This window comes from Lycorma delicatula, chromosome 8, assembly GCF_047948215.1.
Source record: "Lycorma delicatula isolate Av1 chromosome 8, ASM4794821v1, whole genome shotgun sequence".
NCBI lineage: Eukaryota > Metazoa > Arthropoda > Insecta > Hemiptera > Fulgoridae > Lycorma > Lycorma delicatula.
The window spans coordinates 38812802-38829818 of record NC_134462.1 but is presented as its reverse complement, the minus strand read 5'-3'; positions in this window follow the sequence as shown (position 1 = coordinate 38829818).

Here is a 17017-nt window from a genome sequence, read left to right as displayed (position 1 = left end):
GATAGAAAAACGCCATACGGTTACATGAAATCTGATTTGCCATTCAACTGCTGTACTGTGCAAGGGTGAGACATACTATAGTATTACATGAAAGTATGTATAAACAATTTTTAAGGTAAAAATTTGTCGCTAGAACTCCGTACATTATACTCGAACTACCGTTCTCATTTCCATAGTTAAACCGTTATAACTTAGCAGTAAAAAAAGACGTGTTCTTAAATCAGCGCAGCAAAAAGTACAATACTTATTTTAACATTCCCACTGCTTTCATTCTACTGCAGAAAACTTCTTTGTTAAACTAAATTACTAGTTAGATATTCTTTACAAAATTATTGAAATAAGTATAATACTACTTAAAATATCGCTGTATGATTTAGGAACGGAAATAACCGATTTTATTTGAATTATTGAACTTATGAATTTCTTAGAGAGAAAGTTTGTACTTTATCTAATGAACAGCAAAGTTAAAAATTACCTTAAAAAGTAAAAATATTTTACGCGAAAGGAAAACAATTCATATTTGCATTTTTCTATGACTGTATGGTGACCTACTTATAAAAATGGGATAAAAAACTTTCGTTATCTGTGATAATTTCAAATAACTATTATAAAGCATGAACATAAATAAATTAAAAAAATAACGAGGTTTTATTAAAGTTTATGTAATTTTTCTGAATTTAAAATGATAAGAAAACGTAGTTTTTAAATCTAGCTTAAAAATTTATTGGAAATTTATGATAATGCTTATATGATAATAATATTATGCTTATTTATGATAATGTTTATTAAAAAAAAAAAAAAAAAAAAAAATTGAAAAATGAAAACAATAAATGTTTTTTTTTTCACAGATTTTATTTAAATACGATATTTGTTCCGACACACCATACCCTTCTTCAGATGTTACAAATAGAAAACATCTGGATGTATTTGTGTGTTCTATCCGTAACATCTGAAGAAGATATTGTGTATCGAAACAACGGTTGTCATATTTAAATAAAATTTGTGAAAATAAAATAAAAGATATCGTTTTCAATTTTTTATGACGGATTCTCACCAAATAAAGCCATTATCTATCGATTAAGGTTTATTTATTTATTTTTATCCTCAGAAATAAATTAGAAAGAAATTTTCCTTACAACGCTAAGGACTAAATCCTATTAGCGTTTTGTTACTATCATTCACGTATGTACTCGTAAATGATATTTGGAAAATTAGTATTTGGATTTTGCACTAAATTATCGTTGAAATTCTGACATAAAAGAAAAGTTATAAGAAAAAATTAAAATCAATGAAACTAGAAAACAATTGATTTAAAAATGGTTTTGTTAAAAAAAAACCATTAAAAAAGTAAACTTCATGCTCTAGAAAAGAAAATTTTAGTATAGTATTACAAAAATTTTATTAGTTTTTTCCACAGTTAAGGTTGAAAAGTATGTAAATATTTGGCAATCCATAAATAATATGTTTGGTTAAAGTTGAAAATATAGAGTTCTTTTACATTTGTCACCGGATAAATTTTATTCTTTGAATCTTGTAAATATGTGAATCTGAAAACCATTTAGATAGGGGAAAACAACATAACTATAATGAAATTGTTATACATTGTTATAAATACAATAGAAAAATACTTCGCTTTGTCACTCGGTAAATATTGTAATGTAAACATGTATTTAGATAAATAAGGTATGCGATAGAACTGTACAAAACCGTTATGATATCAATATCTAATCTTTTATTTATTTTTTTAATTATACTCGTGTGATGCAGATAAATTATGTTATATTTTGTCATAATACATATCTGATTTATTTAAATGTTCCTGTCACCTGATGTAAAAAAATAATCAACATTCTACACTATTGTTTACAAAACGTTCTGTCATAGTTTCAGAAACACTGCTATCTGAATAATCAGGTAGAAACGAGTAGAATTATGTTTAAAAATAATCATTTCCATGTTATACTGAGAAATTATAACTATTCTTTAAAAAAAAAAAAGTTTTCTTTGACTACTTATTCCTATAGATTTTTTCAATCTTCTCAATACTGATATTTAAAAGGGTGTTCTATAAAGAAAAAATCATTAAAATCAGTTCTGTTTTTTGTTTCCAAAATTTCTGGAAATATCAGACTAAAAAATAATATATTAAATAATGTATTAGAATAAATTATAATAGCCTACAAGAGATAAATCGTAAAAATGACAAAAAATGACTGTTAATAAAAACATTATTCTTTAATATAGGATAATTTCTAATATTATAGGATAATTAAAGCGCGTGTGTGTGACAATTTTGTGTATAGTATTTTTATGTAGTATAATATTTTTAAAAACATGTAATATTTAATATATATATATATTAAACATGTAATATTTAATATATATATATGTAGGCTACAGAGTTCAAAACGAGTAGAATTCAGTTATTTGCTTTTCATATTTAAACAAATAAATATAGAAAAATGAAAAATGTATAAATCAAAGAAAAAGTAATTTTCCAAAATGTACAATTATTTAAAATTTAATTTCTACACTATTTAAATTTCTTCTAATATCGAGAATGAAAAAAAAATTATTAATTTTCTAGTAAAGAACTGTTGCATTGTGGAAGTTAAAATTGACACATAATAATGAACGGATGATTAGTTGTAAAATATCAAGTACAGTATAAAAAATTACATGGGACATTCAAGGACTGACACCGGATAATGCCGTACAATACATGTTAAAGGGACATCGTGAATGGAACACCATAGCAACCTTAGTCACAAATATTATAAAAACTAAGGAACGAGACGCTGTTCCTTAGTACCCCGTGTGAAACGGGGTAATCTGGAGGTACGGTCTTACAGGGGCAGCTCTACTCATGAGAGGGTGGTTCGCTGAGGTGGACCACTGTTGATGACTGACCGGGGACCCCCTGAGTTCGTGGGTAATAAAAAAAAGACCGAGACCCGGCTGGATCCCTCCCTAGGGAGGAGAAACGGTTAGAGGCAGGGATATAAAAGTCCCGGCCAACTGGGTGAACGACCCCCGCGGGGGACGGCATAGCCGGGTTCTGTGGCGTCTCAGTAGCTTAGAGGCAAGGGCAACCTCTGAGGGTGTGCAATGCATTAGCTGGTCCACCCTCTTAGAAATGAGAGAAAAAAAAAGTACAGTATAAAAACGATTGATAATGTAGACTTCTAGAAGTAATAATCTGCTGTAGAGAAAGGAAATTGTCAATAATTTCAGTCCGTTTAATATTAAACATGATGTTTGCAATAATAGTGGTTATTTTTAAATAGAAATACGCTGCATAAACCGTGACCTACGGATCTCTAATTGTAGGAGATTAAAGTTTTTCTGTTTTACTAAGAAATACCCAACTAATAAATCTTTAGACATTGGAAATTCATTACCCAATAAAAAAAAAAAAAAACGTATAATCTGACCAGCAGATTACTTACTCCTGATTCATAAATAATTGTAGAACGGATTATCAGTGTTTTGATTGATTTATTACAAGTTATTCTTACTTGAGTCATAATAGAAGTTTTAGTAGTAGACTAGTTACGGATAAAAGATATTCGATCCCTCACAATAACGTCCGCATAATTTTAATTTTTAGTTAGTTGAATACTAAAATTCGGAGAATATTTACTTGTTATAAGAAAGGTTACTTTGAAAAAAAAAGTTTAACAAAGCATTTGAGAAATGCTTTGTGAAATGGTCTCAGGGCGACCATTTCAGAAATGGTCGACCTGAGACTGTTTAAAACTACACTTCACTTACACTCATATTATTCATCCTGTGAAGTAATACCTGACGGTAAATACCGGAGGCTAAACAGGAAAAAAGGAAGGTCGACAACCATTTCTGAGATGTGTGGTTAACTGAATCCAAACCATCAAAGAACACCGGTATCCACGATCTAGTATTCAAATCCGTATAAAAGTAATTGCCTTTACTATGATTTGAACTTTGGAACTCTCGACTTCCAAATCAGCTGATTTGCGAAGACGCGTTCAACACTAGATCAATCCGTTGGGTTATCATTTGATACTGGTTTTATTAAACGTCGACGCGACCATTCTGTTTGCTAGAATTGAAACAAACATATTATCCAAATACATTACTCCCCTCCTGAAGTAGTAGGGAAAAAAATCCTTTATCTCACCGGAAACTGGAATTTAGAGGAGCTGTTTCAGTTTGCTGAAAACGATAAATTTAATAGCGGAATGTTTTTAACGGTTAAAACACTGTAATTCATTACTTACTTTAGTACAATATTATTAATTATTTATAAATAATTAAGTAAAAATATATATGCGAAGAATATCTTTGAAATTCTTTTTGTTTTAAAATATAAAACAAAACTATGTTTTAGAAACTTGAGTGTAAACATGTACATTAATATTATATTCAACAACCGCCAGAATGTAACAAAGTCATTAGTGTAAATAACTTTGTAACAACGATAAAGCAGAAAAGTTTAACAATTGTTTGATGCTGTGTTGTCATTATGATGTAATGGCAGCGAGGATACAAGCTGTTGTTTACAGCATTTTCTTCTTTCTTTGTTCTTAGTTTTGCAAAGAGAAAAGCCGCTAATACTCGTTAATGACGTGACGCGGAGTACTTTTTTGGCTTTTAAAAAATGTATTTTCAGTTACATTTTAATAACTTCTACAGAAACCTAGTATAAAAGATAAAACAAACAAGTTTCATAAAAAAATATTCCTTTCACTTTTATAAAAATTTTTTTGATGTAACCTAGACATCTTTTTGTTTTTAATTTATTACTCTACGCTTTTTATAAATTGTACATATCTTTCAATTAACTAAATTATTACTACTTTGTAAAAAAATCAATGTAATTATAATTGGAAGATATGTGAAGGAAACTTATTAATTTGTAATAGATGTTCTATACTGATAAAATAATGAGACTATGAATTTCTTAATAGTTTATATAAATTATAAATAATATTTATAGTTCATGCCACGAAAGAAAATATCTTTGAAGATTTATATATTACAAATCAATAGATGAAGGAAAAAAAGAGTACATTTTGAAAAAAAGTTTTTTTTTCAATTTTTGGATAGTACTCTATTATTTCCTTATTACCTCGGTAACGAAATTTCAAAGTTCCATAACTTAACTATTAGCTGCTTCCTTGTTCCCGGTTTTATTATTTTTTAAATACCGATTCATCAAAATTTGTGAAACCTGAAAGTAAAATTATTTTATTTGAAAATTCTGGAGATAACGTTTCATGCCTACAGACTTCTTCACATAATTAAAAAGTACATTCAGTTTTTTCTGAGCATAAGAACAGCCTTCCAAGCATAATGTATCTGGAGTACATTTGGTGTAGGATCACTGAAAAACAGAGCATTGGGATTTTATTTCTTCATCTGAAGGGTAACATGCGATTCTTATTTTGAGATGTTGTTATTAATGAATATTTAACAAACCTAGTTTGAGATAGACCGTCCCAATATTTGACAGCAATACCCATCGGGTTGATCTAATGGTGAACGCGTCTTCCTAAATCATCTGATTTGGAAGTCGAGAGTTCCAACGTTCAAGTCCTAGTAAAGGCAGTTACTTTTATACGGATTTGAATACTAGATCGCGAATACCGGTGTTCTTTAGTAGTTGGGTTTCAATTAACCACACATCTCAGAAATGGTCGAACTGAGACTGTACAAGAGTACACTTCATTTACACTCATACATATCATCCTCATTTATTCTCTGAAGTAATACCTGAACGGTAATTCCCAGAGGCTAAACAGGAAAAATAAATAAAGAAAGTATTTGATAACCAGATGGATGGATCTCCTCATTATGCTCTTTAAGTTAAAAATTATCTTAATCAAATATTTTATAAAAATAACTAATAGGACGCCGTGAAAGTTAAATTGGTTTTATTGCCACCAGGTTAATTTAATTTGGCATTTATCAATTTTTCATTCTGAGGAATCATAAAAAATACAAAATTTTCTCTAAATCTGAATGATCTAAGTCAGTCGTGATTGAAAACTCAAATAACTTATAAAAATAGTTTTATTTGAAGAAATATGCAATTCAAGGATTAAGTCCTGCCACAAATGCAAAAGGATTGAAGGATACTTTATTTAATGTACATTAAACATCTAATAACAAAAATCTTCTTTTTTTTTTTACCAACTTTTCGGAGAAAAGTTGATATTACTTTCAGCCGCACGGTGGGATTGGGGGTAAGAATTATTTTTTTACCTTTTGAGATATGTGGATTACGAAAATACCATTCAGTTAAAATGTAATCTCCTTTTATACATATAAAGGACTATGAATAAAATGTTGTGGCTCGTAAATCTCCAAAACCAACTACATCAATTTCATTGAAATTTAGATATGCTCTAGTAGTGTACCTGAAGTTGTGCGTGTGAAGATTTATTGCAGATTGGTTGAGTGGTTTTAGTTACGTTCAATTTAAAGTCACAACAGATAACATAACCTTAAATTGAGGTTATGTTGACAGTATAGTGGTGTATTATTTATACGTAATTATGTAGTGAGTGACAGTGGTGAATCAGTTTAAATTTGATGCTTGTGTGTAGAGTCTACTCGTTATTTTTAATTATATTTTCAAATTTTGGTTATGATAATTTAATTTTTTTATTATCAGAAAATATATTTTAATATTAAATAAAAAAAGTATACTTTTTTTTCTAGCGCAGAACTGCGTAAAACTTTGTTTTGGTTTTATCTTTTTTTTTCTGTTTTTCTATAAGTAATTGAAGAAACCAATTTTTACTCCATATCCGAAATGTATTTACGTTTGTTCATATTTATATTACTATTAATTGCTTGAAATAAATTTATTACCCGATCTGAACAGGACAGAAAAAAAAAGTAAAATAGATTTTTTTTTTTGCTTGATTATTTTCAACTTATATGTAGTTTAATATAGGTAGATAATAATTAATAGAAAATTATAGTGACAAGAGTTTCACTGTACAATAACAAATAACAAACGGCTAGTATTGATGTATCTGTTTTAATATTTCTTCATACCATTTCAAGAAAGAAGAGACTTTGTAGAAGGCTGTAGTTACCAAAATGTGTCTAATTAAAAAAAAAATAAACTAAATAAAAATAAACGAAGAGATTAAGAAAAACAAAATTTGTTTTATTGTTATTACAGTAAGTATTGTTATAAGTAATCTTTATAAACCATGTTTATAAAGAAAGATCAGTAAGAGATCTCTCTTGCTGAGAGAAGGAGAGAGAGAGAGAGAGAGAGAGAGAGAGAGAGAGAAAGAGCGAGTGAGCGAGGGAGACTATCATAAGAAATTTTATCGATGCAAAATTTCCATATTGTAATATTAAAAAGTGGAAAGAGTGGTCATTGATATTTTATATCTCAGAAAGCCAGCATAAGGACAATGGAGCAAGGAATATATATACATATATATATAATGTAGGAGGTGTGGCATGTTATGTACTCAACAGTTTTCTAAGATGTTCATGATAACACTAGAGAATGATTGTCGAATAGAGAATGCATTTTATGATATTGAAACCCAGTGTATAGTAAAGAAAACAACGGATTGAAATATATTATCACAAAAAGCGATAAAAATATTCTATAAAATCGTACGTAAGAACAATCTGGATGCTATTTTCATGTTAAGGATGGAATAATGAGAATTTTACTAGAATTTATTAGAATTATTACAAGTTTACTAAAATTTTGGTTTTTTTTTTAATGCGAAGGCCTGAACAATAGTTGAAATTCTGTTATTCATCCTCGAACGTATCTCTTTGGATATTCTCGTACATATATACTGTTACCTATTACTTTGTATGTATTATTGAATAGATTTTATTGCAATAAGAAAACGAGAAGTGCTTAAAGATAATGGGATTAAGATAACAATAATTTTACAGAAAGTAGTCAAGTAAAAAAAAAATATTATTTTTCTCTCATTCTTATTAGTATTTTCTTCTACCGCTAGGTGTTAAAGCTACGATAGATTTCCATACTTTCAGGCTGCAGCCATCTGTCTCACTCGATTCCAGTCACCACCCCGTCGCACTAAACAGTCCCTATCGTCCACCGTTTATTGAGCCTAAACCGACTTCTTCATTCATCTTTCTTCCACTCCCACACCCTTCCGGACAGCTTAACTCACTCAATACAAGTTCCAGCCATCTTAATTGACCTTCTGCCGTCTCAATAATGGGCTTTGTATACCCTGCCGTTCTTATATTATTGTTTCTAATGCAATAACGTCACTCTTCGCTACGATGCGGGACTACACACCGTATCCGAGATGGGTGTGGCGCAGGCACGCAGACTGTTTGGGAGAGCGGCCGTGTCCGAACACGGCCATCTCCGGGACATCTGCCGAAAGGACCTTACTCCACAGGGTATAAGAAAACGGCCTCATGCCGTCTTAAACGAACCACCGTGAAAAGGCGGTATGAGAGTAAAAAGACAAACCAGGCTTAGGAGCCTCTATATCGCGTAACCTATAAATGGAAACCGCGCGAAAATTCCAATCGCGAAAGTGACCGTTTTCGCAATTAAATTTTTTTAGAACAATAAAAAGCTAGACAACACCCCACACCGTCCCACGAAGAGACCACAATTTCATTTAGTCAGCATATGCGACTCCTTCCGGAGAACGGGGCGCTTTTCTCCCTTCAAATAATTAGGGCTCCGTTAGGGGCACTCCTGCTGTTAGGGGCTCCATAGGTGCTGGTACCGAAAGGACTTCAGCGGATGGACTGAAGGGAAATCACGCCGGGATTTCTAGGTTTAAAAGCTTAGTCTCTCACGGTCAGAATCAGTAAATAAATTTCACGCTGGTCCATAAGGATAGGAACGCAAATTACCAAATCCGTCCATAACTAAAACTTAAAATTTATAACCGCCACTAAATAACCGATGAAATCCGCCCGATAACAGAAAGATACAGCAGCAAGGGACATTGTCCAGGCTCTGCGATCTGTAGGGAGAAATATTGAAACTCCCGCCGTTCTTGCGTTCCGTTCCTAATGCAATCTCGTTTAGTTTTACACAATATTCTTCTGAGATAATTCATTCCTGAGTCTGCAGTTATATTCTGCTTCTCTCTGACATGGTTCAAATCTCACTGAAATATAGTAAAGTAGAAATATATGTGGAATTAAAGACAACTATTTTAGTTACTACTCCTTCAAATTCAAGAAGTTAGCTGGATAGCAAGTAATAGAGCCTGTTCCCAATAGCAGGCTCTATTACCTGAGTTATTATTATCTGAAGTTGATAGTGTTCTACTATCAACTTCTGCCTCCTCCCTATCATCCTGACTAATATATACTCTCAGGTATTTTAAGGATCTAAATCCTGCCCACACCATTTTATACAGAATCAGTTAATGCAAATTAATGCAATACGTCCTTCAGCAACTATTTCAAACTGACTGTGGTGGAGATTTTTATTAATAAACTATTAGGTAAGTATTTGATATATCAGTGCAAATTCCCTTTAATAAATTAAATGTTAGCTTATAGTGTAAAGACTAATATTTAAGAGAGAGAATAACTAATGACCAGGTCTTGATAAGCCTATCGGGCTGGTCTAGTGGTTAACTCGGCATTGCAAATTACCTGATTTTGAAGTCGAGGGTTCTACGGTTCAAATAATACTAAAGATAGTTAAATTACTTTTATACGGATTTGAATATTAGATCTTGGATACCGGTGTTCTTTCGTGGTTGGGTTCCAATTAACCATACATCTCAGAAACGGTCGACCTGAGACTGTACAAGACTACAGTTCATTTACATTCTTACATATCATCCTCATTCATCCACTGAAGTAATACCTTTCGGTGGTTCCGGAGGCTAAACAGAAAAAAAGAAAGAAAAAGGTCTTGATAAATATTAATGAGACTAGGAGTATGATGAAAACGATACAAAGAAAAAAAGCTAATTGGATAAGTGACGTTCTGATAAATGACTGTATTCAAATAAAAAGCGGAAGAGGAAGAAGGAGGATATGAATGTTGGATGATTTGAAATGTTGATGAGAAAAGGATACTTTAATTTAAAATAAAAAGCTGAGGACAGACAACTAAGGAGATTGTTGTTTCTTGATACTTGTCAATAAACGGTTCCACTAAAGAAGAAGAGTGTAAAGGATTTTAAACTGGAAAAATGATAATTTTAAAAAATATCTTTGAAAATTAATTGCAGTTACTTAAAATATATTAAAATATTAATTATTCACAAAAATATAATACTTTTTTACTGAGTAACGGTTTAAGAAAAAAGCAAAAAAAAAAATAATTACCTGTTTTTATTTTTGGTTTTCAAGAATTTTTCTCGTGACTCTAATTTAAGACTATCAAATGAAGTCAAAATCGGGAATAAATGCTATTTATTTCAGTACATTAGCTAATAATATCTGTTATCTTACCATTAGCAAAATACTTATTTAAAATATTTACACAGCAAATTATAGCAATCACTTTTTTTACCAATAATAATTTTGATTTAATTGATAATTTTAAGTCATTGAAATTTTTTAATTTTTGATGCAACTCCACTGGATCCCTCTCTTTCCATCAATGAAGATTTTTAAGAAATCACCATATTTAAGATATTTGTAAAGTAGAAGGGAAAATAAGTTAAACATTTTTGATTGAGAGACAACGTTTATCATATTAATAACGATCATTGGAAATAAATAGATGGATAGGTAAATTAACTTTAGTTGGTAGACCTTTATCTAGACTTTTATGGATTTCCGGATAATTTTTTCATAGATAACTTTGAAATTAAAGTGAAAAGAGAATTGTAATATCTGCTGTTTGTTTGGTTGACGTACGTGGAATGTAGTATGTGTTTTGACACCACTACTCATTATATATATATAGAGCGAAATAAAATGCCGAATAGCACAAGCGAAACGAGCCTTCAGTAAGAAATATAATTTGTTAACTCAAAAATGAATTTAAAATGTCAGGAAAAAATTTTTGAAAGTATATGTTTGGAGCGTCGGTTTATATGGAAGTGAAGCTTGGACAATTGGAGTATCTGGGAAAAAAAGATTAGAAACTTTTGAAATGTGGTGCTATAGGAGAATGTTAAAAATCAGATGGGTGGATAAAGTGACAAATGAAGAGGTATTGCGGCAAATAGTTGAAGAAAGAAGCATTTGGAAAAATATCGTTAAAAGAAGAGACAGACTTATAGGCACATACTAAGGCTTCCTGGAACAGTCGCTATAATATTGGAAGTACAGGTAGAATGAAAAAATTGTGTAGGCAGGCCACGTTTGGAATATGTAAAACAAATTGTTAAACCGAATTGAGAAAAACGTATAAATTACTTATAAAACTGAAAGTAAATTTTTACTTTCAGTTATATTATCATTGTTGGATACAACATTTGTTTTTAAAGCGAATAAAATCACTTTTGATTTGCATCGAAAGAATACGCACACTAATCTCCATTCATAAAAGTTTATTTTCATCCTACGCGATATGACAGCAGATTTTAATGTATTTTCCAGAAAAAAAATTTGATTTGAGGGCTTATCGCAGAGTAAGAAATTTTATTAATGATACTGCTAACTTTAATGTAATTACTAGAAAATCCATTAAAAGCATACAGAAAAGACTAGGCAAAAGATTTAATAAATATTAATAAACAATTTAGTCCAGACGGATTAGAGAAGATTGCTAATATAATAATTATGAATTGGCCTTTCTATAGCATCAAAGTAATACATATTTTTAAATCGTAATTTAAAATTACTATTGTTACCTTTAATAAATTGGAATCTGTTCTCGAAATTGCTAAAATTATAACTAAACTCATCGAAGAGCAGATATTTAAAAAATTATTTGTAAACACAAGTTGCAATTTAGGATTACAAATGTCAAATTAAAAGAATTATTGAATAAAGAAAAATTTGGCTCGTTATAAATATAGAAGATCAGTGAAATCGATTATAGCCCAGAATTGCGGAAGAAATTTACTTCAAAATTAGTTAGGTGTTAATAGAAACGTGAACAATTTTGAATAGAAACAATGGCTTATTACAAAAGTTGTATGTAATAAACAGAAGTAGGATAGTTGGAAAGCTTGTTTTACCAATAATAAAGCAGAAACTTAACTGTTGAACAAGAATATGGAACTAATTTTCAACTTGTTTGAAACTAGAATTTTCCTTGTGTGAAAGTTTCCATTCATAAGAATCAAAAAGAACTTTTATCCTAGCAAAAAAAAAAAATGTCTTCATATGCAGGAATATCCCTTTAATTGGATTAAGCTTCATACTGTTCTTATTCTTGAGATATGTTTTATCTACTTGATCAATAAACGATACGAGAATTAAGTCGTCATTTGGAGGATTAAAACTGGAGGAAGTTAAAAAAGATTTTAAAAATAAATTTCCACTTTCAACTGGACTTGCCTAGAACAACAACAATTTATATTTTTTTCTTTGTTTACTTTTATTTTGATTACGAACGAATGAATACAGCGTTAAACAGTAGTAGACAGATATTAACGGCGTTAAAACAACAGCAAACAAATATAATAAAAAATAGTACAAGAAATAGTCCTAGAAGAAAAACAATAAACTAAGGTTCAGCACATGAATCCTTTTCAATCGTCTAATGTCAGAGGTAGATAAACAGTTTATATACCTCTGTTTATCTTATATTTGATGAAAAACATCGCGTGCGAACAGTGTGTTTGACACTTGTGGTCCATAGACTGGACAAGTTATACGAGTAGATCCCAGTGATGATAGTGCTGTTGACATGAGTGTTAATTGAATCTTAGTTGTTAATATGTTTATTAACATCGAGCTTATGTTATAATCATTTACTGTTTGTTTTCGTGAGGGGGTCCTCATCGGCTGATTCTATCTCGAGTGATATTTCAACATATTATATACTTATGGTTACGTCAGGAAGAACAGATTGTAAATTTTTCTTCTACAGCAAAAAAAACAATCTTATTACAAAATCCCTGTTATTAAAATATTTGTTTTACCGTGTTAATATTATTTTTTATTAATAATTATTTTTATTCTTTTAGATTTTATTTACTTTTAAAAACTACAATCTACTGATCTACTGTTGATTGTTTTACGATCAAAATAGTACGGTTTCTGTAAACGATTTTTGGAGCGTAATCTTGATTTTAATTTATTTGTGTAACCGCTTAGCACAACTTTTTGTTAGTATGTAGTCATTATAAAAAAATAATACTTTTCTGTTGTATATAAATATTTTTATTTTATGATATTTATATGATTCACAATCTAAATTAATTATTTCAAGATTGTGGACCCAATAACTTTTGTAAGGTTAATTTACAATACAGTTTTCCTTAACAATATCTATTCTCTGCAAAACCATGTATTAATTTATAGTACATCTAAAAGCAATAGTTTATTATTTTCACAATATTTTGTTAAAAGTTTCTCACCCAAGTAATTTTTATTTGATATTCAGATTTACGTTTGATAATGAATTTAAATTTAAGCGTTCATTGATTTACCAAATATCTTTTATTTATTATCACAGAAAATTATCAGATAAATATCTTTAAATATTTTTTTTCTTCTATTTTTTGTTTTAATAGTTAATATTAATGATTTGTTTTCTGTACAAAAAAAGTCCCTAAATTATCAGTCTGCTTTTGAAGTCACCTACTTTTTCAACACTTTATAATTTTACTACATAAATAACAACAGTCTGATACTTTTGACATATTATGTTCCCTTTTTAATATTAAATTCCCACTTCATTCTCTTTTATCATATTTTATTACCTCTTTTTACTTTTTCTTATTTAGTTTCAAATAAAATTTATCTTCGTACAATGATACTCGTATTTTTTCTTTTATTGTTTTCTAAAAATAAATTTTGATTTCTCCAAAAAGTTCTTTTCAACTTTCAAATAAAAATAAAAATATTTTCTTCTTCAATATTATTAGAAAATTTTTAGTTTTTTATCGCTGAAAAGTTACTTTGCCATCAATTTTTTTTTGTTAAATTTTTTTATATCTAAATAAACGCTGAATTGACAATGTAACTTTCTCTTTCAGATTTTAATTAAAGTTTGTATTTTTTTGTCATAACCATATAATTATTTTTAAAGATATCAAGATCATTCTATTGTATATACGAGAAATTAACCAATCATTCCCAAAATACTTATTTAATCTAAATCATGTTAAACAAGTAATCAGTTTATGGAGTGTAGATTTTTAATGATAAATAATTAATATGTAGTTATAAAACTATAAACAAGTTAAGACCTACCATGGGATTGTATTCTCCATACAGTTTATTGTATACTAATATTTGTATCTATAACCAAGATATTTAAACAAAAGAAAAATTAAAAATAAAATTTATGAATTTATTAAAGGTAAAAAAAAAATAGTAGTTGCTAATTACGAATTTCTTGGGTATTTTTCTTCAAAAAGAAAGCTTTGTATTTAAAAGTCAATCAAATTTAATGTGATCGTTATGCAATAATTAATTTATTCATAATTACGTTTTTTTTTATTCGATAGAAAATTAATATTATCTTTTACTTTTTTTTAAATACATTCTGTAATAAATTCCTCTAAGCCATTGCAAGTTACATTCACCTTTGATAATAAAATATGTATTTTTATTTATTAATGAAATTCTATAAGTGTTATAATATACATATATAATATATGCATGTATATATGTATAGTATATACTTTCTATTTAAATTTCTAACAAAGTATACAAATGAGATTGCAAAAAAATAAAACCTACGAAGTAAAACTATTTAAAATTAATTTTGACAAAATAATGTTAATAAAAATAACATTCCGGGGTAGGATATAATTTTCTAAATGATTTAATACCGTTGGGTTTAAATTTTATAAATTTTAGCACTGTTAACTGATACTTATAAAAATGAATAATAATAAATAAATAACAAAACCATTAACCCACCGGGTTGATCTAGTGGTAAAACTAGTCGTCGCAAATTAACTGATCTCGAAGTTGAGAGTTCTAAGGTTCAAATCCTGATAAAGGTAGTTGCTTTTATTCGGATTTGATACTACGAGTAGATCATGGATCTACTGGTGTTCTTTGGTGGTAGAGTTTTAATTAACCACATGACTCAGGAATGGTCGGCCTGAGTCTGTTCAAGACTACACTTTTAGCGGTACATTCACAAAAATATTGCTAATGACTAATTGTTGATGCTACTATAAATAAAAATATAAAAAACCATTATTTTTTAATCAGTAAATAACTGAAATTAATTACTGAATATATAAATAGTGTTGTCTATCACTGCATGCATAAGCATCATAAAAAATCAATAGATTTTTATGTAGGATTAACAAATGACAAAAAGCATGTTCCTTAAGTATCTTTTTTTATTTAATTTTATTTTGAGAAGTATAGTTAAAATGAATTGTGATTAATGTTAGCTCATGGATAGAAAAATAAATGAAAGAAACTTTTTTTTTTTTTTAAACTAACAGATTATAAATTACAAAAAGACTTTGTTTTAAACTTTAAAAATATGCTTATTCAAGTTAATTACTCGAGTATCTATTCAAGCTTTTCTTTTTCAAATAAATTTTTTATTGCTTAAATTAACTTTACAGATTAAAAGAATTAAAAAAAAATCTCGTGTAAAAAGTTTAGGTGTACAAGGATACGAATTAAAAAAAAAAAAAAAAAAAATAGTTATAAAATAACTAATTGGTGTGACTAAAACTTAACTATTTGTATAAAATACTGATTTTTAGAATTAAATTATAAAAAGTAGGACTTGGATATTAAATGATACAATAAATTTTATTCATTTTTTGAAACCGCCGATCTCCATAGCGAGTGGTAGCGTCTCGATCTTTAGTCCGGAGGTCCCGTATTCGAATTCCGGTTAGGCTAAGTAATATTTTTATATGTTATAAATCCCCATCGGGCTAAAGACCCGATGACCCGGGTTGATACCCGTAAAACTAAAAAAAAAGAAAATTATTAATAATCCGTAATTTCATTTATTTGGCAATTTATTATTTATTTTATAATAAATTATAATTACAAATTTAATTACTCTCTATATTTATTAATTATTTTTGAAAATTAAAAAAAATCTTTTTTAAATAATACTCTATGAATTTTCTTAAATAGAATGAAAAAGAGAAAATAAATGACAGAAAATTATCTTTTTTTATCGTAGTAGTTTCTATCCAAAATTTAAAAAAATGGTTTTGACAAAACTTTTTAAATACATATCCTTTAATATTTCTCTCTGTAGAGGACGACACTGACATAAAAAGATCAGTGAGAACTAATTGAAAACCTTATGTTTTAAAAGAAAATATACGGTCAAATGTTTGATATCATTAAATTATGGAAAAAGTATTTATTATTTTTTTTACCAACTTTTTTAAGAAAAGTAGTGTTACTTTCTGTCGCACAGTGAGACTGGGAGGGTGAAACTGAATTTTCTTTACGTTTTGAGATATGAGAAGTACGAAAATACAATTCATTTTAAATTAAATTTCCCTATGTAAAATTTGTAGCTCAAATTACCTGTGTATAAAATTTTTAGTTCAATAATCTCAAAAACTACTTGATCAAATTCATCGAGATTAAAATATACTGAAGTTGTGCATGTGAGAATTTGATGAAGATTGGTTGAGTAGTTCTTAATTTTCACTCAGTTTAAGGTCGGCGATAAACAACATAACTCAATTTGAGGTTATGTTGACTGGACAGTGCGCTGTTTCATACGCGCTGAGTCCAGTGGTGAGCGAGTTGAAACCTGGTGCTTGTTTGTAGGGTCTTCTCGTTATCTGAACGTATGTTATGCGTTTTTCTCTAAAAATCAGTGCGTTTTTGATAATAAGGGCGTCCGAAACGAAAAGTCAGTTTTCTTTCGCAGAACTGTGCAACAGTGTTTTTAATTATTGACGCAAGGGATACCTTTACGTACAGTCAACATTTTACCTAATGATCTAACTTA